This window comes from Hippocampus comes, unplaced genomic scaffold, assembly GCF_001891065.2.
Source record: "Hippocampus comes isolate QL1 unplaced genomic scaffold, H_comes_QL1_v1.1 scaffold50, whole genome shotgun sequence".
NCBI lineage: Eukaryota > Metazoa > Chordata > Actinopteri > Syngnathiformes > Syngnathidae > Hippocampus > Hippocampus comes.
In genome coordinates this window covers 1,112,694-1,138,562 of record NW_017805122.1, presented here as the reverse complement: position 1 = coordinate 1,138,562, position 25,869 = coordinate 1,112,694, and the positions used below count along the sequence as shown (strand labels likewise).

Here is a 25,869-nt window from a genome sequence, read left to right as displayed (position 1 = left end):
AAAAAAAAAATGGTCGCATTTATTAACTCTACCCCACTGCATTCTGCGGGCAAGTAAACAAACGTAGGGACATCAGATGAATATATATCCACTGTGCACTTGGGGGTGAATTCAAATTTAACTATGATTGAATGCGCAAGGGCGAGCGCAAGGGGGAACAAAATCATGTTTATCAACAAGCCTTAGGGCGTACTCACACCAGGACACTTGAACTGTGGCCCGACTTGGGTGGACTGTGGACTTTATTCAGGGTTTCTGCAGGTATCAGCAAATTTCATTTTCCATATTTTTTTAATGCCGTTTTTAATAAAACTTTAATACCCACGTCCATGTGGACAAATATGTTGACCGACTACAAATATGGTTGGAACTTTTACTTCACTGATGCAGCAATTTTACAAGACCGTCTTTTACGCACTATAAAGCGCACCATAAATAAAACTGTATTGTACTGTATTCCCTTTAGCATAGCTCCATCTAGTGGATGCTTAACGCAACCGCTATTGTCGCTTCTATTCTATGCACCTTATTAATGCGGTGCACCCTATATATTGGTTGACATCTTTTCATTTTCCTCGATATTTATTGGCAACTAAAAGTCGGAATGGGAGAAGAGAATATGGGAAAATCTAATCGATCACTTAGCGGTGATAACGCCGTCTAACGCACTGTCTCTCAACGGAATGTTTTGAAATGGAGTACTTACTACTTGCCGTTGCTTTTAAACCACTAATTCAATAAGCCGGGCCCATAATGAAGATGTATGGGAAGAGCAGAACCATTTATCCAATACGTCACACTGTGTAATTCATACTTCAGTCTTCATTGTAGCACACGCTGCCCTACTTCTTCTTTTTTTCACCCCGACCAGGAGATGGCAGACAAATAGACGATCGCTAGAATTAATTCAAAAATGTGGTCGATTGTGTGGAATTGATTGTTGATTAATTGCGTCTTGAAGGAATTGAGGCAAGGCGGCGTCGCTTGAATGTAGACAGCAGAGGCACTGTTGATTCAGGCTTACCGAGTTGGCATTCCGGAGGACTATAAATAAACGCTTCCATAAAAAAAGAGAAAAAGAAATGCAATTTTGATGAATAAAATATAAATGCAATACTTTGACACACCTCTTTAAAGACATGCACCATGACGAACAATCCCTTTTTATGACGGCGCGAGACCTGTGTGCATCATTTATGAGAAGCCAGGTTGCATCTCAATTACCATTCATACAAGTCTGCCATTATGAACGATCATTTCCATTTTTGCGCTTTATCTTCTCAAATTATAACACATACACTAATGTACCCAAGGGGCGGCGGGCGAAGAGAACATCTATACCCTGACAGAGTATCATTGACTCCCACTAATGGTGAAGATAAGGCCGATGCTTTAATAAACCTCCCGAGTTTATCACGAGTGCATTCCCACACAGGGGACCGCCTGCGTTCGCCATCGCTTTTTACACGGTCGCTCCGCTGGCCTTAAAGCGGCGCTGATATTCGTAAATTATGCAAGGGGGATACTTACTGGTTTACTGAGTGAATGGCTTTAATTGAAGTGAAGATGCTTTCTCGAATGTCCTGCCTCAGGGTTCCTTTGGCCTTCAAAATCTCCACAAAGTACTGCAAAAGAAACAAGGAAGACGGCTCAGCGCCGACTGGGTAAACTTTTCATCGGTTGTGTCGTGCATGTTTGCATTAGTAAAAAAAAAATTCACAATAAGAGTCTTTTATTAACCCTTTCATGCACCGTGTAACCTGATAACATGATAAACCCGTCCACTGTAGTAACCGCCGAAAGGGTTAATGAACCCCAATCTCATTTTCTCCAGGCGTGATCGTCAGCACTTGTCGCGCCGCTGGCTGGCTTTTACCCCTCAGACAACTCCCGGCTGCAGAAGGAGGTTGTTGCAAAAGAAACAAGTCTCGAAAAATGTCGTCCCACTCAAGTGGCAGCTGTGTTGGTCTCAAGTCATTGGCAGTGGAAATGGGATTAGCAAATTGAACGAGCCACAAGGCTTAAAATGACTCCTAATTGGAGTGTACGGGCGGAGGGAGAGTAATTGAGTAGAAATTCGGCAAAACACCGGTGGGTGGTAAAGTCTGTTGGCCCCCGCAGGAAGTAAAGGCCCGCTACTTTCGGCGTGTTGCTATTCACTATGCAGACACCTTTATGTACTGTAGAACGCTGAATGGAAATGACTACAAAAGGTCTTACACTGTTCGTGACATACCGGAACCTTGAAAGTTCAATTCTCTCAGAGGGTTGAACTGTTTGAGGAAATAAAAGGAAGAAAAAATATCTTCATCTCCGTGACTCATTGAGCTGCAGTCATACGCGTGGGTTTTCACTGAGGATAAAGAATATATGCCTGTCAGTATTGTGTTTGTCCGTCTTTCGTTTGCACTGTTTGTGTTCAAATTAGGGATGGCCCCCCAATCACGTTTTTTATTTGTTTGGCACCCAAGTCTGAGTCATTTGTTTTCAAGTAACTGCCAACACCGAGTCTTGATCCGATACATCGGCAAAAAATAAAATAAATAAAATAAAAAAAAAAAATGAAAGAAAAGCACATCCAAATGGTCTTATCTTATCAATCAGCTGAAAGTCACATGATAAGTAACTGCCAACACCGAGTCTTGATCCGATACATCGTCAAAAAATAAAATAAATAAAATAAAAAAAGAAAGAAAAGCACATCCAAATGATCTTATCTTATCAATCAGCTGAAAGTCACATGATATGATCAGGAGAACACGAGTTCAAATCAAAGCAACAGTGATGCTAGTTTTGTTCGCCCGTCTATGGTGTTTTGCACTGTGTGTTAGCATGAACATAAAATCAATATAAAAGCGGCAGAGCGACGGCACGTAAAGCTGAATCACTCCGAAATCAATGTAGCGTTGTATGTGATTTTTTTAACATTTTTAACCTACAGTGGTGACTAGCCCGAGCTGTTGGCAGTACCGCTGCTCCGACTGCACCAATTCTCTGGCTGCTCGGCTCCGTTTCCTCTCCCAGAGGTCCCTCTGCTCCTGGATGCTGTTGCCAGCGAGCGCATCAGGTGGACACGGAGAGAAACTCATGGTCGCGGCGTCGAAGAGTTTATCCTGGGCAGGCACAAGAGACGCTTTATATACAGCAACATCAGGGGCCTTACACACATTTCTCAGCGGTGAATGTTTGAAGACTTTGATGAACAACACATATCCTTTTATAGCCGTGTAACAACGCGCTGATATGATGACGTGCTTATCTGCACAGAAAAGCATGAATGTACAATCACAGCATTTCTTAAATCAGGAAAAAAAAAACAATCATCAAGAGTGCATTTTGACACGGTTTCTTCACTGCCCATTTTCCACACTATCAATACAACGTTTATGTCCCATCTCTGTGCACTACAGTTGACTGATAGTTGTTATTTCCAAACATGTAGACGAAGTTATTTTTACTGGACATACTTTATTAAACGACATGTATTCTTTGTAAAATGCGACGTTTGGCCTCTTTCCAATGTCACATATTTTGCGTGCTCTTATATGAGAGAAGCTAAACATACAAAGCATGACAACGCAAAACAGAAAGTATTTTTTTTTTTGACACGTGATATATTTTAGTATTAGGGGACTTTAGCGTTCCTCCCAAATGTTAAAACGTTGAGATATAAATATTATGTATTAGGATAACCAGGAATTTTACCTGAGTTTAACGTCTTCACTTTCAATCCAGGCGCCCTTTTCGGGTTGGGTTTCCCTTTTCCGGTTTTGAAAACGTCACGCAATCTCATTGGTTGAGTCAACTTCCGCTTCCTTTTTTTTTTTCATTTTTCAAAATTGTAGTCCCTCCTCGTTCCAGCTGGTTGTTGTTGTTTTACGGGACATTTTGGCATCGTTAAATGTTGCTCTTCTGCCCTTACATTTGATGACTTTTCCGAAAGTAAACGAAAACACACAAAAGTGATCTTTTTTTTTTTAAAGGTTCATTCTTTTGTGCAAAAGGAGACATCCGATGCAGACAGCCTATGCCGTATACAGTCGACAATTTTTTTTTAATATACCAATTATTTGGTAACAAGTTGCGAGATAAACACACACCACTGACGATTAGAGTGCGGCTCCTTGAGAAAGAAAAGAGTGCTCAGCAGTTTGCGGCTCATTACGAGATAAAAGTGATGCCCTCGGTAATCAGGTCGTCACGCAGGAGGCTAAAGTGTGAAATCCGTGGAAGACGGAGCACTTTCAAGTGTGGAGTGGTGAAAAAAAAATAATAATAACAGGCTGCTTGTTCTTCACATTACCTGCAGGTTCACAGTGCAGCGAGAACACTGACATCTAGTGTTGGCGCAAGCCAAAGGCCGGACCATGCATCAGGACTCACTTCTGTTGCTTGCAATGCTGTGAAGGTCTTCTCTTGAACCAGTTTTCATGGCTCCAAACAAATCCACAATCAAAATGTCAACCAAATAGATATTTACACCATACACTACAAGGGTGTGCACACTTTTGCAACCATATCACTGTTGCTTATTTTGACTTCGTTTCTTGAATATTTTTTTTCAACTGAGTTGTTCTGAGATTTGTACTGTGTGGGGGTGGGGGTAGACTTTTTATATCTGCAATTTAATGTTAGGGTCCGCACGTGAAGACCACATGCAACATTGGAACAGGAAAAGGTGAACCCCCGCAAATTACAAATACCGGGACACATAAAATGCATCTTTAACAAGTGGGATATTACGATGCACGATAGCACTTTTTATTTATTTATTCTTTTTTTTGTTTGTTTTCAATTTCATTCTGCTTCCAGTGTTTGCGGCATTATAATAATTGGCCCCAAAACAGACCAGTGCAAATTAGGCCTCTTTTTTTACCCTAAGGCGATTGAGACACTAACAGCGCAGGAGACCACAGACAAAGGGTCCTTTTTCTTACACGGATGGAGTAAGTGTCAATAATCTACACAAGTGCGGAGTGGGTTGAGGGGGGCGAGAAATCTCTCCAAAGGCTTTGGAGCCCTTCGGTGTTTTATTCATGCCAGAGGGATCATAATTGACCTTTGCACTTTGCAAAAAAAAAAAAAAAAAAACTTAGATGAAAGAATGTGATGTTTTGTAATTCAACTTTTTGAGTCCAAACCCCCACACCCTCAGCCAATCCAATACTATTGGATTGCGGCTCATGAATTATTCAAGTCACGAGGGGTTGGGGGCTACCTTAGCATTAGAAGATGTTTTTGAAACAAGGTTGCCTGAGCGAAAGCAATCAAATGAGTTGGTTCTTAAAGAGAGAGAGAGAAAAAAAAATCACCGTAACATGTGAAAAGTCACATCAAAATAAATAAATGAAAACAACTCTTGAACCCCCCACCCCCCGCCCCCTCCCTGCCTTAAATGCTGGCACTTGATGTGAATAAAAACTCAAGTGTTTATTGACACGGAATCCCATTATCTACCTTTGCGTCAAACGTTTTCTGTATGTCGGTACGCTTCAGCTGGAGCACCTCGCTTAATGTCGTAATTAAAAATGTTTTTGTCAAATGATAATCGCGGCGGACAGTGTTGATACTTGAGGCAAGCTCCCGGGGCAGCGGAGAAGGACATAATTGTATCAGTTTAGGTTTAAGTGGGAAGAATTGTCAGTGCGGTGGCATCGGTAAAACATCTGCGACATCTGCCGCGTGTACAAGAACTCTTCAGAGTAACAAGTCGACGCTGGCTCAGGAAGGCAAAACTTTTAATGAGTGGAAGTCCCTAGAAAGTGAAATCGCGAAAGGCAGACATTTTCCAAATTCCGAATTTCAAAGATTTGGCTGAACAAACGTTATTTTTGTGAGATTGAGGCTTTTTTTTTCACATAAGCTTTCTAGAGGCCGACATGTTTGTTAGACAAATGCGACGCCATTTTTTTTATCAAAATTTTTAAAAAAATTGTAAGATATTACAATCATTTTCCGAAAATGTCAAACTTTTTTGTCATAGTTCACACTTTTTTTAATGCTGTCTTACAATTTTAATAAAATAATTATTCTTAATTTATCCTTGTAAAATTTCATTGATCTTGAAATATTTCAACATCAGCATTATTTTCGTAAAATAAAATTTTTGTCATACTTTTGCCATGATCCTGTTCTTGTGTGTCTCCAGAAGGTGGCAGAGGAGGGCTCGTCCTCCAGCGTGCACACCTGCTGCCAGTTTGATCACCAAGTTAAATCACGTATTTAAGGATTTCCCGAGCACTTAATCTGCGTCGGATTATTGATCTCGTTGCTGCTCTTGCGCAAGTGTTGTCTCGCGACCTCTCGAGCTCATCGTTAGTCGTTTTTGCGCTTTAGCCTCTTGCTTTGTAAGTATTATTGTTTGTGTCTAAGTTTGTGGGATTCCATCGCCATTCAGTTCATTCCAGAACAGTGTCAATTTTAAGGTTAGTCTTAAAAAAATAAATACAATAAAATAAAATAAAAATTCCCATGTTTTGTAATCATGAAGACAAACATTTTTTTGCCTTCTTTCGAGATGACTTTATCCTTGTCACTCTTGCAACTTCATTTATTTTTTAATTTTACCTTTCTTAAATAACGTTATGATTTTGTTTTTGTAATATTCCAACTTTATTCGCTTAAGATGTTTTCTCATCATACATTGATTCTGAAAAAATTTGGATTTTTACTCAAATTAATTATCCAACTTTATTCTCGGGCAATGTCAAATGTTTTCATCATTGACGTAATATAATTTTGACTTGTTTTAACTTTATGCAAATCTCCTCTCACGTCCTGTAATGGATTGTGTTCAGGCAAGTTTTGGAAGACACACATTGTTGTCGTAATTGCGCCAAAGCAATTAGTATAATTGCCTGTTGTCCTTTAGTCCCCCAGACTTGGATAAAAACTCTGAGTTAGCCTTTCGAATCCGGGCCCCCTCTGCGCACCCCTCTGCTACATTGCGTTTTATAGAGGTGAACTCATTAAAGTGAAATGACCATTTGGCCTTGGGAGGGGAAGAAAATAACCAAATGGAAACAAACAGCTGCACAGAATTGAGTGACACTTGAGTGGTGAAGGACCATCAAACGGCCACGTGTTTGCAAAACCCGGCGGTTTTCATGGGTAATGATCAACTGTCACGGCCGCAATTACCGAAAGCACTGAATGGCGGGCGTTATTCGTTTATTTTATTTATTTATTTTATGTGTGTCAATGAGGTCTGCGCCTAATTGATGGCCAAGGGACACTAAGTCGCTCCAAAGCTGTCGTTCAGGCATCAAACGACAAAAAATGAGCCGGTGTTAAATTGCCCGCTCGGTTTGCAGAGGCTGCGTGACGGGTATTTCCACTCACAGTTTGGGACTATTTTTTTCTTTTTTCTTTTTTTTTTTTTTTTTAATGGCCTTTCATATCACAAGGAAAGTTGTCAAGTTATCCCACGATGCAAATGAGTTCAAAAATAATTCAAACAAGCAAAGCTGCCGTCTTCAAAAATCAAATGGAAAAAAAAAACCTTCAACGCCATTGACGGCTATAGAAGTCAAAAAGGTCGGCTGTTTGATCACAGGCTGGCAACGGATAAGTTCATATCCGAGCAAACACTTCATAAAAATAAAACGCAATAAAAATCATGAATTTAATCCTGGCACCTCATAACATGATAAGCGGTGCCTGAAAGGGTTAAATATAACAGAACTGTCAGGAGGTAGCGATCCATTCTCGTGACCCCCCCCAAAAAAAGTTTCCTCAACTTAATCAAGCCGTTTTCGTAACACCTGCCCAGACCTCACACCTCATTATTTTTAACGTTTCGCACAGATGGGTTTGATTTTTTATTTATTTTTTTGGTCAGACAACATGCTTCCCAAATACAAGCAGGTGTTACCTACAGCAGAGTATTATTTACTACTGACCAAGCATCTGTGTTTAATGACTCCGGGAGTGTAAATATTTTTTTTTTGTGTGTGTGTGTGTGTGTGTGTGTGTGTGTGTGTGTGTGTGTGTGTGTGTGTGTGTGTGTGTGTGTGTGTGTGTCTTCTCACCCAAATGTCAACCCTCTTCTATGAGCCTTCAGGATAAGCGGTATGGACTCCATCTAGTCAAGTCGACATTCAAACAACGCTTACCTGGATGAGCCGCCGCCGAAGAGGCACAAACACGAGTACGCGTCTTCGTCGCCGCCTTATTTTTGGTCAATTTAATTGGCTTATTCTCCAGAGCTATTTCTTCTATTTTTTTATTTTTTATTTTCAAAGACGATCACTTTTATTTTACTCCTCTTCACAAAGGAGGCCCGGCATGTTGTGTTATCGCTTATTTCCTCCAAACACATTGTTAGCGCCGCTCTTGATATATTGTACCGATGATAGTTCTCGGCCATTCAGGTCTCATCGGGTGAATCCGACAAGAGGCTATTTGATGCTTTAGGGGAGGTAAAAAAAAAATCTTTTTTTTCTTAATAATATTCTGAGCAGCCATGTGGAGGCCCGCGGGATTGATCCCGCATCGCTCCAAACAGCTGTAAGCCTGCGGGTCATCGGACCGCGGCGCTATCTCCGTTTTAATAATTACGCAAGACATCTAATCATGAATGTTTCAAGAATTTTGCCACACACGAGGTGGGGATGAGGTGAGGTCTGTCCGAGTGCGATATGTTTTGGTATCGGAGCATATGAAGAGTACTCGTGCAAAATGCACATTCACCTTTTTATGATGGCAATTTATTTTTATTTGACTTACCTTGCGTATACTTTTCATTATTTTTGGTGGTAATCTTTTTTTAATCTTCTAATTATTATTATTATTTTATTTTATATTATTATATCTATTGTATTGAATTATGAGCATTTTCCAATATAAGTCAGTGTAAAATTTTTTAAATGATTTATCTTTTTTTTTTTTTTTTTACAACAAAATTTGGCAGAGAAACAGGGGTGTGTAGACTTTTTACACACTTTTTTTTGTTTGTTTCTTTAAAAATTTTTTTCATTACTCAAACCAGCTTTCATGCTCGTGGAGGTACAAAACATTTTTTTCCCCTAGTTTTCCAACTTTTAACCACACTTGAGTGAGAAACTTGCCACATCAAGTTCAGAAAAGAAAAAATCCAAAGCGCAAGAAGTTGTCAGGTCAGCGCTGTCTGCTTGTTTTGCATCATGAACTTGCTCTTCCTCCTCCTAATGATTTTCTCAAAGAGCCCAAATACATTTCCCCCCTCAAAATAACCCCCTCCTCATGGGCCACGCTGGCTTTTAAACTCAGCAGAAAATCTATTTACCCGCAAATTAAATCCATGAACCGGTGTCGCCCAGCAAGACATACTTGCGGAGAAACCAGGCAATTACTTAGAGCGTGCTCACTGGGACGGGGGGCGGGCCGGGATGGGATAAGTTTCATCTGGAGAAGGAGGGGTACGGCGAAAAGTTTTGGGTGGAGACACTCGAAGTGCGGTTCGGGAATGGATGCGCCTGACGCGTTACAAGAAAAGTCTGGGGCGCACACGGGAAAACTTCCTGTGTCTAAGTGAATCAAAAGTGCGAGGGGAAAAAAAAATAATGCGAGAAATGTGCGGTGGTGGTGGTGGTAAGGGGTGGAAAGCCTTGCAGGTTTGTTACATCATGGAAGTTGTGTGTGTGTGCGCGTGAAACAGTGAGCGAGTACATGCAGGGAAGCAGAATTGGTGACTATCCTGTGGGAATTCCTTTGTTGTCTTTATTTGGAGTGGGGGGGGGGGCGGTAGAAGGAGGCCTTACCTCCTCCATACCTTCTATGCAACATTTTCAAGGAGGCCTCCGACAAACCAGATGTGCAAATGCAGCTCCCGATGTGCCTCCGGTTCAGAAGAGGTGTCTACCCACGGGGGTGTGGGGGGCGGGGGGGGGTGGAACTCGCCAACACGGAGCCAGCAACCGGGAGATACGGGTCGTCGAGGGATTGACAGAGCCCGCTGTACGAACCGGTTGAAAGAGAAGATGGTGTTTTGATAATATTGCTGTCGGTGTGGGCGTGAATATCATGTTGACTTGCTGGAGGAAAAATTGGAGGGGCTACGTTTAGCCAACAAGCAAAAGAGGCCGTATGGCCAAAAAAAAACATTCGCTAATTTAAAAAAAAAAAAAAGAGTCACCGTAAACAAGAGTGGGCCATTTTTGATTTAAGTGATCAAAACCAGAGTTGCAATCGTTCATTACATTTTATTTTTATTTTATTTTGACTTTATTTTAGAACAGGTTTGTTAGTTTTTATTAGTTTAGTTTTTTTTAATGCTTCGTTCTTTTTGGTTTTAGTATTACATTTAGTTTTTTTTTGTGTTTGTCGAGTGTAAGTTTTAAAAAAAAAAAGGTCATGAAGTATTTTTGTAATATCAGTTTTTTATTTTGAAAAAGCATTTTCGTTTTTATTTGATTTTATTTTATTGAGAAATAAAGTTTTCAATTTTAGATGTAGTTATTTTGTGAAATTTCACTCACGATAATAAACTTGTAAGCTTTAGTTCCAATTATGCCATGTTTGGGGCAGTTCCTGATTGGCCTTTGCACTTCCTGATTCATTAGTGTCAACTCCCCTTTCCAAGATGGCCGCGCCCTTGAAGCCATGCTTCCCTACCCACAAAACACTCCAAAAAAAGGGCAGGCCAGAGATTAAAAGAAGACTCCAAAAGTAAGTTCTGTCTGCTTGTAGGTTCAAGTGAATGTTATTTATGACTTTTCACGACAAATTTATGGATTGCACAAATGTTTGAAGTCAAGCAAAATCTGAGGGAAGAACACAATTTGTGCAAAAATAAGTTTTGCAAAAAAAAAAAAAATGCAATCATTGCCATGCAAACCACCAAGATATCAACACCCCCCACCCCCAAAATTTTACTGCAGTAATAAAACTCGAAAGCACACACCTGACAGGTAACTTGTCTTTGTTAGGGTCAAAGGGGAGTTCGGGCCGAACCCAGCTGACATTGGCCTACTACGCCCTGTCATGGTTGTCTGTCAAGCAAAGAAAATGGATTTTTGAAATGCCGGAAACAAATATAATCGCCATATATTTTCAAAACAGCGATATAATTTGGGCGCTTCAGAATGATCTAAGCACTGACTTGTAGCCAGTCACAAGAAGGAGTCATGCCTTCTCGCCCATGCCAAAATTCCCTTCGACTCTAGATTTCCTTTTCGGACTTTTCCAGAGCATTTTTTTTCCCAAATTTTAAACATCGCTTGGTGGGACTGAGCCGATCACCCCCGCACTCAAGACAGACATAGGATATGTTTATTTTTATGACTATTAACCCCTTCAGGGACAGCGGTTACTCCAGTTCTATTTGCAATGCTCAGCAAGAGCGACGCGAAAAGAATCCTAATGACTTTCGTGCGGATCCGATGTTGTCTTCATTCGCTCCATCGAAGGTGCAAAAAGGAAAGCGGCGTAAATGCCTCGCCGCCTGAATTCGGTCCCGTTTTTTTTTTCAAAATTTTAAACACCACTTGGTGGACTGAGCCGATCACCCCCGCACTCGAGACGGACATAGGATATGCTTATTTTTTTGACTATTAACCCCTTCAGGGACAGCGGTTACTACAGTTCTATTTGCAATGCTAAGCATGAGCGACGCGAAAAGAATCCTAATGGCTTTCGCGTGGATCCGATGTTGTCTTCATTCGCTCCACCTCGCCGCCTGAATTCGGTCGCCCCGGTTGCGGGCTTTTTGAATGGACTGCAATTGCGTATCTGCTAACCTAACTGCCCCCCTCGATTCAGACGGCTTTTTGCCCGTAATAAATTGCCTCCTGAAATTGCGGCTTCATAAATGGCTCTTCAATGGAGATCGGAACGCCAGTCTGATGATGTTTTAATTGTAACCCCGCAGAATGTATTAGCGGTGACCTGCAGCTTTTTGTGGCTGCTTCCGTTCAATATGTATGTGCATCCAGACACCTTGGGTTTAGAAAGGTTAATTAACCTCTGGTGGTGGACCTTTTCCTCTGCACTTAACTTGCTCGATGTCCTGATAGTGCCATTAACCCGCGCCCTAGCCTCTTAACCCCCCTCTATCATTACCCACATAAAACCCATTAAAACTTCACATTGATTTTCTTTTCACTATATATTTTCGCAATTTGTATTATTATTATTTTTTTTTAGTCAACATCAATAGCATTCGTGTTTATTTCATCACTGTGAAGGCTGAAGGCCGTTTTCACCATGACAATACCCACAAAAAAAAAAACATTTTCGACCAAACAGATTTGGCCCTTGTCCCCGTTTGAAATTCAAAACGTGAAGATCATTCACTTCGTATGCCACATATTCCGATTCGACAAAAATCCCCAACTTTTTGTCAAATCAAGTTCCCACCAAAAAAAAAAATAATAATAAATAAATAAATAAATTCCCTCTTCATTCTCAATGACACATTCAGCAAAAGAGAATTACGGTTTCAAAGTATGATTCCAGTCCCCGTTTGAAATTCAAAACGTGAAGATCATTCATTTCGTATGCCACAAATTCCGATTCGACAAAAATCACCAACATTTTGTCAATACAGGTTCCCACCATTAAAAAAAAAAAAAAAAAAAAAAACAAAACTGTCATGTGCAAGCTGTTAAAAGTCAAATTCATTAAGGAAAAGTGAAAATAGCTCATAAACCAGATGTGCTCGAAAAAAAAGACATTTATTATTATCGGTGTCAAAAATACACCTAAAACGGTCACGGGATTAAAATTTGCTGTTGTATATTGACTTTGATGAAGGTGGTTGTCATATTTGATGAAACTGAAAAAATTTCGGCCCGTAGAGTATCGAACTCCTGTGAATCCTGTCACATGACTCCTCCATCCTCGCACGTATGTAAGTGCTGCTTTGATCCAATCCCCCACTGGTGTCCTTGAACGCATCACCAACCGAGAGGCCAGGCGGAGGGGGTCGGGGAAAGACGGGGGCTGTCATGGCCATCGGATGCATGGATGAGGGCCGTTGCTGCAAAGGGCCTCGAGTGGCGCTAAGTGCTCTATTCACGCGGTCGCTTACCCCCTCGTTTTTGGCCGCTTGCTCTGTCGCCACGGCAACGTTGCCGACGAATGCTGCGGCGGGCAGTCTAGCCATTAAAATGTCGCTTTTTTTTTTTTCTGAGGCAAAATCTGCAATAGGCCAAATTTACCGCTCTTTAAACCAATTAAAATCCCGCCGGAGATGGAAGGGGGAAGATAGGAGAGTAAAAGATGTCCCCGAGATGGTTGTGGGCCGCTGAATGACTTGAGGAGAAGAGGGGTAATTATTTTGAAGGGTATTAAGTCATCAGATTTACTTTTATCTTGATTGCATTGTGGAAGTCGTGCATAATTAATGGCGGGGAGCTTATTAGGAAAAGATGATTGGGCAAATTACACAGGTGTCGGGTGCATTTTTCATGATGAATTTTTGCCAGGACAATCCTGGATTTCCCATCTGTTCTGCTCCTATCAGAATGTCACTCCAGGGGAAATTCATACGACGCGATAACAACAAAAACTCTTTTCCAAAATTGGTTTAGAAATGACAGCGGAACCTCCAAAGTCAAATGTGAACCATCTGGTTAATATTAAAAAAACTAAAGTAAATTGAATACACTGTTTTTTTGTTTTTTTTTCCAGGCTCAGACCCTGAAAATGACGCTAAGCCCTGTAAGAATCTCCGACCATGACTTGCTCGTTCGGCTCGCCAAAGATCAGGACTGGAAAGAAACCTGAATCGTGATGCCAAAATCCAAAGGTAAGCAGAGCTGCGTGGAGTTGAGCATCTGATTAGCAGCACTCATTTGATTGCTCGGTCAAGTTGTGGTGGCGATGTGTCCACTGCATGCGCCACATGCAAGGATCAGTAATTGACAAGTGGGTTTTGTGATGAAGTACTGCATCCGTGAGTGAAAATGCTCATCCTGTCTGTCCTTCTGAGTGCTTGCATGTGCTTTGCGGTTCGTAGTGTTCCTCCTTTAAGTAGGCAATCATCATTGTTTGTTGGAAAAACATCAATTTCACGCAATTTATTATTTGTCATGCTATTTATGTTAGCATTTACCTGACTTGCCCGCTGTAGGCTGCTGTGATATTAGGTGTTCCTTACAGAGGATAAAGAATATTTGCCTCTGAGAGTTATTATCTTGCAATGCTAATTTCGATGGTCAACACACAAAATGCGTCGTATCTCATTTTTGATGCTATATTCTCAAAAATGGTAATCATCGCAGAGCCTTCCAAAGGCAAATCATGTTTGATATGAAAATCAGGCAAATATTCTGAAATTTTGGCAACTTTTGTGGTTAGCACATGCAAAATGAAAGTGACGTCAAAGCACAAATGCTAGTTTTTAGCGACGATCAAAGTACATTAGTACACTCGATAAAAATCAATTCAATGTCAAAAATATAAAATAGCAGAACCGGTTCAGAATTATGCAGAAACGATTCAAATATCTGTCACACTAAAATAACGTTTTGGGGGGGGTTTTGGACAGTATTCTCTTTCTACATGTGTTGCTCCACCATATGTGTTCATATATCCATTGCATAAAAGCCAACTTATTTCCTCGCTGGTTTGTGACGATTTCCACTGTTCAATAGCATTAAGCTAATCGAACTCGTTAGCAAAAGCTGCTATGTGTTTATTTAGAAATTTCACTTACTTGTATCTCAAGGCAACATTGAACTGGAATTTAGCTTCAAATAAACATCAGCACCAAATGCACATTTCAAATGGTGGGGGTCCGCGCTTGTGTACTTTCATTTTTTCAACATCCATGACTGCACCTGCAATTATGGCTGACCTTTCAATGTTTGAAATTGTTTTTTTCTTTGTTTTTTTAATCACACCCAAGCCTTTAAAAAAAATTTTTTTTAACTTCTTTTCTTTCCTTTTCAAGTGTTTCTGTTAAGCACCATAATTGATTCCGTAACCTTCATTTGAAGCAATTTGGCTTTCAAAATAAAGCGGCCTTAAAAGCTAGCATAGAAAAAAAGAAAAAATACATTTTTGCTCTGACCGACGATTCCGCTCCCTCATTACACACTGGCACATTCTTGAAGCTTTTCGGTATTGTCCCAGACATCGTTTCGACGCAGCCCCAGCGCCACGGAGACATTTAGCGACGCGCCTCCACTTGAAGGATTACAACTGCAACCCGCCGCAATCATTGGGCTAATCAAAACGATGCAGTAATCACAGCCACCGCGGGAAAGTGAGAAAGATTCAATCAGACCTCATTTAAAACTGCGAATGCATTTGTTTGCCGGCGCGTAATAATTATTGGTTTCATTTGCAGTGAGCAAACCTCATCAAGCGCTTTTATTGTTTGGGTGGGGGTGTGGGGGAGGAAAAGAACATCTTTGCCGCTCAGCGCCACCGCCATGTTTTCTCCCGGTGTGGTCCTGCATTTATTGGGGCTCCCCACGGATTACTTCAAGGACCCCCTCGGATCATTAGGCTCTCAGGCGGCTGGGTTTTCACCCCTTGCACCTGTGAACCCTCCTCATAAATTCTTTCCTCGCACCCGCCAACAAGCTAATCAGTAATGCTGTTTGAAAAACACTCGTCTCGGTCTCTGCAATTTTTTTTTTGGGGGGGGGGAGTTTTTCTTACAGCCTGATACGAGAACATGTGGATTCAATAGATAGTTTAGTGATTTAACCAAGAAAGAAAATATTGTGCTAATTATTTCGCAATGCTTTAAACACACACACACACACACACACACACACACACACACACAAAGACACTACAAGCTGTTTATTGCCACCCCCAGTTGAAGTTTGCTGTCAAACTAAACATATAACAAAAGAAATCCCGTTTAGCTCCATGCTAAATTGCCTTAGGAAATCCCGTTTAGCTCCATGCTAACAAACAATGTAAAACATCTTTTTTTTTTTTTTTAAAGGCTGGCATTCCACGAGTCAAAAATATGTATTTTGTGTTTAACAATAATACTTCACTTTATTTATTATTTCACATGCGCCTGTGGCTAAAAAGCAAAGTGTGGAGAGTGTCTGTCGTGGCAAGACGGTTCAATATTGAGTTCAGTGAATTAATATCCACTTGCCTACCTTCATTTCTGCCTGTTTTTTTTTTGTTATTATGATTATGATGATGATTATTGTTATAAATCTTAATTTTGACCTGTTTGTGGTTCAAAACTTAGAGTACCGCAGACTTTTAAAACAATATTTCCCAATAAGAACACCGGGGGCCGCCATTTTCCCATTGGGAGTTTGTTCGACTCTATGTGTGAGGGTCAGTCGCCCGGTGTGCGGCGGTGGGGAGTCATCCGCGGTAAAACTTCGGGTATTTAACTCTGATCGCAAGTTAGCCGCGGTTGGAGTGCGCAGATTAGATTTCATTTGGATCATCAGGCGTCTAGAAAGGGGAAGATGACAAACTCTCAGGACTTTTTTTTTTTTTTTTTTATGGGGCAGCTGTCAGGTGTCTCCTTACAACCTCCAGCTTTTTTTTTTTTTTCGGAGTCACATCAGATAATGTAGCAGGGTGGATGATAATGAGCAGGGTGACAAATAGAGAGAAGTTTGAAGAATGGCTGAGTGGACAGACGTGTGACCTGGAGAGGAGAAATTGGATTTGGCTCCTGTCTCTTGGCACTTGGCAGAAGGGTGGCGACAAGCTCGGTAAACTACCTCCTCTCACACACACACACACACACGCACACACACGCACACACACACACACACACACACACACACACACACAGGCATTCGCATATGGCCACCTCCCCTCCATGCCATTTCCATTTCATTTCCACAAAGCATGAAATTAAAGCTATTTATAACCGGCTTGATAATTACATTATACTTATTCCATCACGATTAGGTTTCTGGTTTTTATGATACAATGTCACAGTTTTAATTAAAGCGTCTCTGCTTCACTTCATTCGCCCTCTCACAACTTAAGCCCGGCTCGGACCACCTGATGACACACTTTGAAAGCATCCGCCGGCTGATTGACAGCCGGCCGGACCGACCGCGATGACACTTGTAATCGGTGTAATTTGACGTCGGCAGACTCGGCGTTTGATTGCGGGGGCGAGGGGAGGCCTTAAGGCTGGCGTGTGATGAAGTTTGTCGTAGCGTGTCACCTTTAGGACGTCGCACTTTAACGGCTAATTACATTAGCAGAGCCACACTGGTTGAAAGTCCTCGATGTCACCTTGGGGGAAGAATAATGGAGTCCCTGAGGGATAAGTAAAATGAACATCGCACATTAGAGGGAATGATGCAAGGACCACTTTGACTTTTTTTTTTCTCCCCACTTGAATACATTCAAAATAAAAGCTCTCCAAAAAAAGCTGCCTTAAAAATTCAAAGCTAAAACGATCGGTCAAGCAATTTCAGCTTCTCAACTTGGAAGTAATCTCCGATTTCTGTCACCCTACATAACAGCAGACAGGTCTTTCGAATTAAACATTTGCTTTTATTTTGAAAATCATTTTGGCCGATTTTCTGACAGGTTACCGACACAACCAGCAACTTGGATCACAAATATTATTTGTGCATTTTCTACATTGTCGATTTTAAATATTTTAATTAATAAATGTATTTATTTACATATTAATTTACGTAAATGCATGAATTATTTTAATTAATTAAATATTTAAATAATTGCCAGATTAATTGATTTTTTTTTTTTAAATCGTTAGTTGCACCCCTAATGTTGTTGGATTAGTCTTCTTTGTTGGTGTCTCCCTGATTATTTTATACTGCCCCACGGTGGCCAAGCTGTCAGAAAGCATCAGAAAAAAATTAATCGCGATGTACTAACTTCATTCTATTAAATTTTAGTCTTGCTGTATTTATTATAGTGAGGAATGGAATGCTAATTTCTCATAAAAAAAAAATAAATCTTTGTTTGGTAAGGAGGTTGTAACGCCTTAATGGCATTTTCATTCATTTCAATGGGGAAAGATGATTTGCGAAACAAATACTTTGAGTTAAGCGTGTTATCACAATAAGAATTAAAGTCGTATCTCAAGACATCATAGAACAAGGGATGTTCAAACTGTGAAACTTTTTTTGCAGGCCCCAAATAAATGGTCACAAAATGGCCCTGGGGCCATAATTTAGCCCTGCGTTTGAAGTTAGCATGAAATCTACCTTCACCGAGATCAAATGAGAAAGGAAAATGTTTGTGAATTATTGAATTTGATCAATAATAAATAGGCTTTAAATAAATTAAACAAGCTTGTCTCGATTAAGGTGTGCACACCCATCTCGGCGGATACTGACAGGCCTTTTGATTCCGATCTCTGTTATGTGCACTGCTCCTTCCTGCTTATATTCCAACGCGTCCACTTCGTATAAAGGCGCCACGTCCTGGCTGGAGGGCTGCTGGTAAAAACAACAACAACAACAACAAAACCAAAAAACAAAAAGAGCCGCAGGAATGCCTCGCCGATGGCAGTGGCTCAAGGCGCGAGACCACCCTGGATGCTCATTCATGTTTTATTGTGTCGTGTAAATGTGTCCCACTCGAGTGGATTTTGGATACACAAAATCATGCACACCAGTAATTAATACCTTGTGGATATTCGCCCCTCCCGTCCTCTATTTTTTATTTTTTCTCTCTTTCTACTGTTGATTGACTAAATCATGCAAAACACTCCTAATTATAAGACTCCCCACAGGATGATTTGTGTCTCGGAGCCGACTGCAAATGTCATGCATGAGTGTTTGCTGCGGCAGTATTGACTGTGCCGGAGACAGATGGGATTGAACTTTGTATGCAGCTCCTCATCCAAATGAGCCCGCCTGCCGGGCCACCTAAAATGTTGTCGGGAGACATTTATCACCGCGCTGATATTGGCCTTTCAATAAAACTCACGTAATGGCCAGTTAGTGTGCCCCCCCCCCCCCCGTCCCACCCAAATTTCCCCTTTTTCCTGTAACTGATATTATAGAGAATATGATTTGACTTAAACGCAGAAGTGACACTCTGTCACTATTTACAACTGCCGTGCATTGATTCACGGGGGCTAAAGCTAGCTAACAACGAATCGTTCTAAAAGATGAACCTGATGTCAATTTTCTAGTTAAATACAGTGGAAGTGTATTGAACAAATGTACCGCATAAAACAAACAAAATGCCCAAAGCACCGTTTAATTTTGAGCAAAAGCTCAATTCAGTTACTGTAGCGGCTAGCTTGAACCGCGATTGCTTGCGACACTTTCTGCTCCATATCAAGGCCACCTTAGTCAAATACAATTCAGTTGTATTTAACGTTTATGTTCAATACATAGAGTGTATTACATGATTCAAAATAATATCTGTCTTGCTTTTAGTTGAATTATTTGCCAGAGTTTATGCCAAAACTTTGACAAGTTACAGCGGTATAATACGGCATATAATAAGCTATATTTCGGTATCTTTGGGAAATGAGCTGACTTGCCGTTATTCAAACAGCACAGATGCTGCTTTGATCTAATTCTGAGTTCGACTCGCACCAAATGAAGCCCCAATCATTAGCATAGACTATTTGTTGTCTTTGTATGTTAACGGTTTGCTTTTCGGTTACGTGCGCTTTATATGCAAATAAGCGGCATACATTATAACTGTAAACACCGAACAATCAGTAAATGTAGATTAGAAGGATTTTGTGGAATTTGAGCCGGCGCGCCATAAATAGCGCAGCGCGGAGATTTTCAAGTGTAAACACGCCGGATACAAATTAACTAAACGAACGGCGTGTAAATAAACGTTGGGTTAGTCGTGCTCATTGGAGGAAAAAAATAAAATTCTACCCTGATCCCAGTTTCACCGATTGACACGAAATTTTGGTGGGTGTGAAATTTGGTGAGTTGCTACCCGTGAATGAAATCGAACCGGTCGCGAAAAACGACTGTCAGGATTGTCTTTTCGACACATCCGCCAATCGTAAGCTTTGACGCAAATTTGGATCGCAAATTTGGATCGCAAATTTGGATCACAAATTCGGATCGCAAATTCGGATCACAAATTCGGATCGCAAATTCATCCCGATTATTGAGCAATAATCGATGAGCGATTATACCCCGCTGTGTTTATAAGGATGGATTTCCACCCGGATATTTAGGCGTTGCCTTAGAATTATGCCGGTCACATTTCCCACTGAAGAGACGGCAAACTGAAGAGTAAATGTAAAGTGTAAATAGTACACATGGCCTTTAAAATCAATGTTAAGGTCAGAGTGCCGGTTGCTGCTGGCCAGGACACTAAAGGTTGCGCACCTCTTTGTTGGCAGGGCGCCGTTGTTGGTTCTGACAGTCCCTCAATGCACCGCTCCCCCAGTGGCGAAGCGAAAACACCACCAAAGGTTTTTGCGAAGTGCCACGTCTGACCTTTTCCCGTTGACTTGTTAATGCGCGCGTGTGTTGGCGTGGATGCGCTCGTGTGCGAATGCGCGATGTTGATCGTTGGCTGCGGGTCATGAGTACAAGTTTAAGAGTCAGTGTCGCTCTGAGGTGAGGCTTTGTTCGCAATGTTTTATGGCGTTGACACTGGGGGGTTAATTATCAACAATAGTTGCCTGACCTTCTCGCACGTCTCAAAAACGAAACGTTGGGGTGTTTGCAAAAACAGCCTCGGCGGGCGCGCCGTCCGTAAATAACGTCTCGTTTGCCGGCAGCTGCCACGCAACAAACTTTTTGCGCCGGCTCCGGCATTGTTTTTCAACTGGCGCGTTCAAGGTGGCCCAAGGCAAGGCTGGCAAACCTAACCTTGACGTGATCAGATCACAACGCGTTTTCTCAACATGAGATTTTCTGATGAAACCAAGGTCGAACTTTTGGACCTGGACTACATTGACGACACAAAGATTTTTTTTTGTTTGTTTCAAAGTCTCACGAGTCTGTCCACAGCAAATCTCCATCCACGGTATCAAAGTGCCACATGAGACAGCCAGTGCGCCAACGTTCTCAGTTTTCCCAGCGCTCCAGAAATCCAAATCCAGTTATGGATTTAGTGTTCACTGAAATTAGACACTCTTTAAAAGATATTACAATATATGAGCAGACCCTCTGTCATTTTAAGCATTCCCATAAGAGGATGTGGTCAATATGTCATCATTATCTGGAGCTATACATCGAGAACATGTGATATTGACTTGAGGTTCTGCTGGAAGAACTGTGGAGACGTGAATATAATGAGAAATCAAAGCGCTCCGAGGCATTTATTGTCTTGGACGTGGAGTTCGGCGTGATCCTAAAATCGATCCTTCCGAAGGAATTGGCGTTGACACCCTCATGCTATCGCTTTGATCAGACCAGATTTCATTTTTTTGACACGGGTACGTTCCAGACCCACAGTGACCATGTTAACTGAAAGTGAAAGTCTACTAGCTTAATGCTAACATGTAATGCAAATGACCATAGACTGGCTATCAGAAATTAGCATAAATGATATGCTACTCGAACATGACTCACTCTCCGCTCCGTGATGACAACTACAATTATGATGCATATAGAAATACAAAACACAATAGCGGAGCTAACAGCCAAAACGCAAAAACATTAGCATAAATGTTACAGTAATTATAAAGCTTGAAGAGTGGCGTTGGAAACCTGGTCCACATATATTGTAATGTTGTGATGGAAAAATACAATGAATTGAATTAATAAATTCGGGCTTTACCCATTAAAAAAATATAAAATAAAAAATTCCAATGCATGCTTTGGAGGACAGAATAAAGAAGAAGGTCACAACGCCATCAGAGTACGGCCATAGAGCAGCTTGTATTGATAGTATGGGGAATATGATCACCTTTAGTCTGTTCATTTAGGCAATAGAAGGAGGGTCAATGGGGATGCAGGGGGTTGTGTAAGGGATCCTGACATCTCTTAGTATCTCCCTCTGGATCCCCCCATGCAGTCTGTAGCTCTAATCGGTGAGCCAGCGACAGCCATCCTGTCTTACCGCCACTGTTGGCTGCCACTCCAGCGCCTATCGACGGGTGTCCGGGGCGGCCGAGCCAGCACTTCTTCCCAAGCACTGGAGTCGGGCCGTCTGTCCGGTTTTTAATCCAAAAAAGACAAAGGGGTTCAATAACGAAAAATGGATCGGGTGCAGACGTCTTCGAACCAATCCCTCAAGTCATCCACATGACACTTTTGAGAATACTGAATTATCTTTTAAAAAGATAATTTTATGACTACTGTATTTTTGAGGGGCCTCATTGAAACATTTTTTTTATTTGAAATACAGTATCATTTTTCTTTCATCATATTGGACAGTAGGACTTTGACTGTGACCGCGTCTGTATCTCAAATCGTTTTTTCCTGTTGAAAAGAATAGAAATGCCATAATTTGTTATTTTAATCAGAAAAATAGCATCCTACAGATTTTTTGGGTTTGCTTTTTAACTGAGCTGTCGGAATATTCGTCCTTTTTTTCTTCAAAGGATAAAGAATATTTGATTACATGTTACTAAATTGTTCATATGTTTCTAATTGATGTTTATGGCGGTTTACATTCTGTGTTAGCATGATGCTAGCAAACTTTCTAAGACAAATTTAATGTGGCGGTTGAATGATTGCCTGTATGTATTTATTTATTATTTTTTTGGGTGCATCCTTAGTTTGACAGTTATTGCCGCTTAGGAGTGGCATTTACACGGCTTAATAACTATTTTTGGAAAATATTTGCTCACTACTAAGTTCTCTGCTATCGTAGCTAGCCCTTTGAAAGCCGATGTTTGCTCTTATCTCAAGACAACATATTGGCCGAGTGGCTGCTCGTATCTTGATAAACTTGTGAGGTCACATATCAGTTGAGGTACCACCGTATTCATGAAAATATTAAAATACAGAAAACAAAACAGTAAAATCAATAAGAAATGATTCATTTGTGTTCACCAGGCTCGAAATCATTGCCCAGCATCAATCGCAGCTCTGTAGGCGCCTTGCAAACCAAACTATCGTCACATCCTTTTTTTTTTGCACTCACTTACACACACTCGCCCACACTTTAAACATGACTGCACTAAAGCCGAGGTAATGAGTCCCAATTTGACTCAATTAGGCACTGTTTGTGTTGATGGTTATTGAGTGTGTGTGACCGTTAGCAAGCCAGCATGGGAGTCGTCGCTCCCGCTTGGCCGTCCCTCGGGGAATTCCCCGAGGCCACAGTGTGGATAATTAGAGTTCATGCGAGAGGGTTAACCCACCTCGGCGGGCACAGGAGAGCAAGACAGCTCTGCTGCTGCACCTTTTAGCTTTTGATGTCTGCTCGGCTATCTACCTGAATGTCAACCAATTGGGACAGTGCAAGGACTTGACATTATGTCTGCGGGTTATCATTATGGGTGTTTTTTTTTCTCCCCCACACCTACCTGATCGATCGGCTCTGGTTTGCAGTGGTGCTTGTGGGGGCTAACTGTCACTGCTAGTTAGGGATTGACCAGTGGGTATCATTAACAACGAGATCGCCTGCTCAGGGGAGCCTTTGTTGTTTGTAGCGAAGAAGCCGTGCCTTTCTCTTTTAGCCTCCTGGACTTCGTTGACCTTTCACTTAGGGAGCAGCTGGAGCCGAGAGATATTTAATTGAATGGAGTCTTCAGATGTATTTTGGAGAGCGAGAGACGAGGAGATATACCGCGAGCTCAAGTCTCAGCAAGACGCGGGGGGAGAGTTTGCTTGACCTTCAAAGCCTAATTGATAGGCTTTTCATAGGCCTTGTTTGAGATGTGCGTGGTCCCTGTTGTTCCGCAGACCCTTACAACTCCTGCAGAAAGTACAAAGTCAACCACAGGTACGAAGCCCCCAGTGGCCCGCCGCAATCAATAACAGCCGGCTTGGCTAACGAGAGGTTCAGTCACTCTCCGGCTTTCGCGGGCCCCATTAACAGGCGGCGCCCGGCCTAATTCGGCAGCCCCGACTCATTAGAGCGGAGAAATACGGCGGGGGGAATGGCAACATTAGGAAACAGCCCGAAGAAGGACTGGGGCTAGCCCAAATTGGGAAGTAACACGGCGTGCTGACTGCTTGATTGCATCACTCGGTAGAGAACCACAATGGTCCCTTGACTTTGAATTTAGACGTACAGCAATCCCCCTTCCATCGCGGAGGTTACGTTTCAGACCACGCTCGCAAGAAGTGAAATCAGCGAAATAGAAATACCCACGGTAGACTCCTTTTGGCTTTTTATAGCATTTACAGCTTCTGATTTTTTTTCAAGGTCCTTAAGAGAGAGCAAAAGAAATGAGCACAAAAATATTGTACCAACAGTCTACTGATCCCTCTGTAAACAAATGCATTAGACTTTATCTCACAATCCATGTCAATAATCATGCCCACAGATGTACACGAAAAAATGAATCTCCAGCCGTCACTTTCTGTCGGCGTAAAAAGCAGGATTACAAAGGATGACATTTGAAGTACATTAAACAAAAACGAGGCTGTTGAAAAACGACCGGTTTTTGTTCATCTTTCAAATTCACATCATCTCAAACTAGTGTGCCGCCATCTAGTGGTCGGCAGTGGTAGTGCTCTCACTATAAACCAGACGAATATAGTTATTAACGGTACAAAACAAACATGAGTAACAGATATGTTATTAGAAGACCTGCAAACTGAAAAAAAAATCATTTGAACTCAATGGACGGCACTCAATCATTTCATAGGAAATCCTTTGATCCGCAGAATCAAATGCCAAAATCTTAAAGTTATTTTCTCCATGAACCAGCAACTTGGTAACAAACAAACATAGCCGAAAAGAAATCCGCTCTCTCGCATCGAAAGCAACAAACTCATGTCAAACCGAAAGCCACTTTCCAGTGCTTCACTCTCTGCCCGCGCTTCCCATACATCTCCTTTTTCCGTTTATTTTACCTCAGTCAATTGTGATAAAACATTGTGACGGGCAACGCGAGAGTGCGGGAGGGAAAATTTCATTTCCTTCGCGGCACCGACCAGCGACGTTAAAAAAAAAAAAGAAAAAAGGTTGAAAACGGTGATGGGGGAAGATGCAGACACTCTGGCCTTATTGTCTTTGAAAAGTGATTTAATTAAAGCTTCTTACACACACACACACACACACACGAGCCAGCAGGGACGCAACTTTCCAGCCTTGGACGTGCAGCAGATTTCCAAAGGATCATGTACAGAGATCAACCGATAAGAAGCTAATTTTGTGTACTTATGGGAGCAAACGATCTCCGAGCCTCCCCTCCCCGCCCCCACTTTTTCTCCGCCTCCCCCGGAATTCCTCCAGCCGGGAGGATGAAAGCGGCGAGCGGAACCCAGATCTGAGGCTGTTTCGGCCATTAATACTGATCTCCAAAATTAAAGATTTATACCACTTGATAGAGCTCCCCTCGAAACGACACGCACACAACCGCTAATGTGGAAGGATGGGGGGGGGGGCTTTCCCCTTGAAGGCTTTCTTTTAAAGTGTTTGAATGGGGAAAGGGGTTGGTGGGAAAAACACAATCATGAAGAACCACTTTTGCGACTAATTGGAATCTCTTGAATGCGTTACAAGTGAATGATGTTTAATTTTGGGGGGAGGGAGGGGGGGGGCGGGACGAGTGATCTTCCCAACACTGATGGGGAATTAAAAGGAGATGGGCAGAACTCAGTCAGGTTCCCGAAAAAAACGCTTCATTTAGTCTTCATTGTCGCGTTTAGTGGTTCTCAAGCTTTTTTACACCAAGTACTATCCCCCCCCCCCCCACCACCGCCCCCGCCCTTTGAAAGACAAATGTTTTGAACCTTCCGCCATTCGGGGACGTTTTGTGCCTTACCCAATGAGCTTTGACCGCAGTTGTTTGGGTTAGATCCGATAACGCGTCACCACATTATCATAATCGTTTTTTTGCTGTTTCTATCCGATCATACTGAGAAGTGAGAAAATCTAGTCCATTTAATTTTTAATTTTTTTTTA

At 41.7% G+C, this 25,869-nt stretch overlaps 1 long non-coding RNA gene across 1 annotated transcript; it reads right to left on the bottom strand.

Annotated features, from left to right (window-relative positions):
* Positions 1 to 882: 882 nt before the first annotated feature.
* Positions 883 to 3,805, bottom strand: LOC109513654 (uncharacterized). Its single transcript, XR_002167839.1, has 4 exons — positions 3,706 to 3,805; positions 2,940 to 3,113; positions 1,531 to 1,625; positions 883 to 1,044 (listed from the first exon to the last, which is right to left on the bottom strand). It is a non-coding gene; the product is annotated as an uncharacterized LOC109513654 (long non-coding RNA).
* Between the last annotated feature and the right edge of the window lie 22,064 nt (positions 3,806 to 25,869).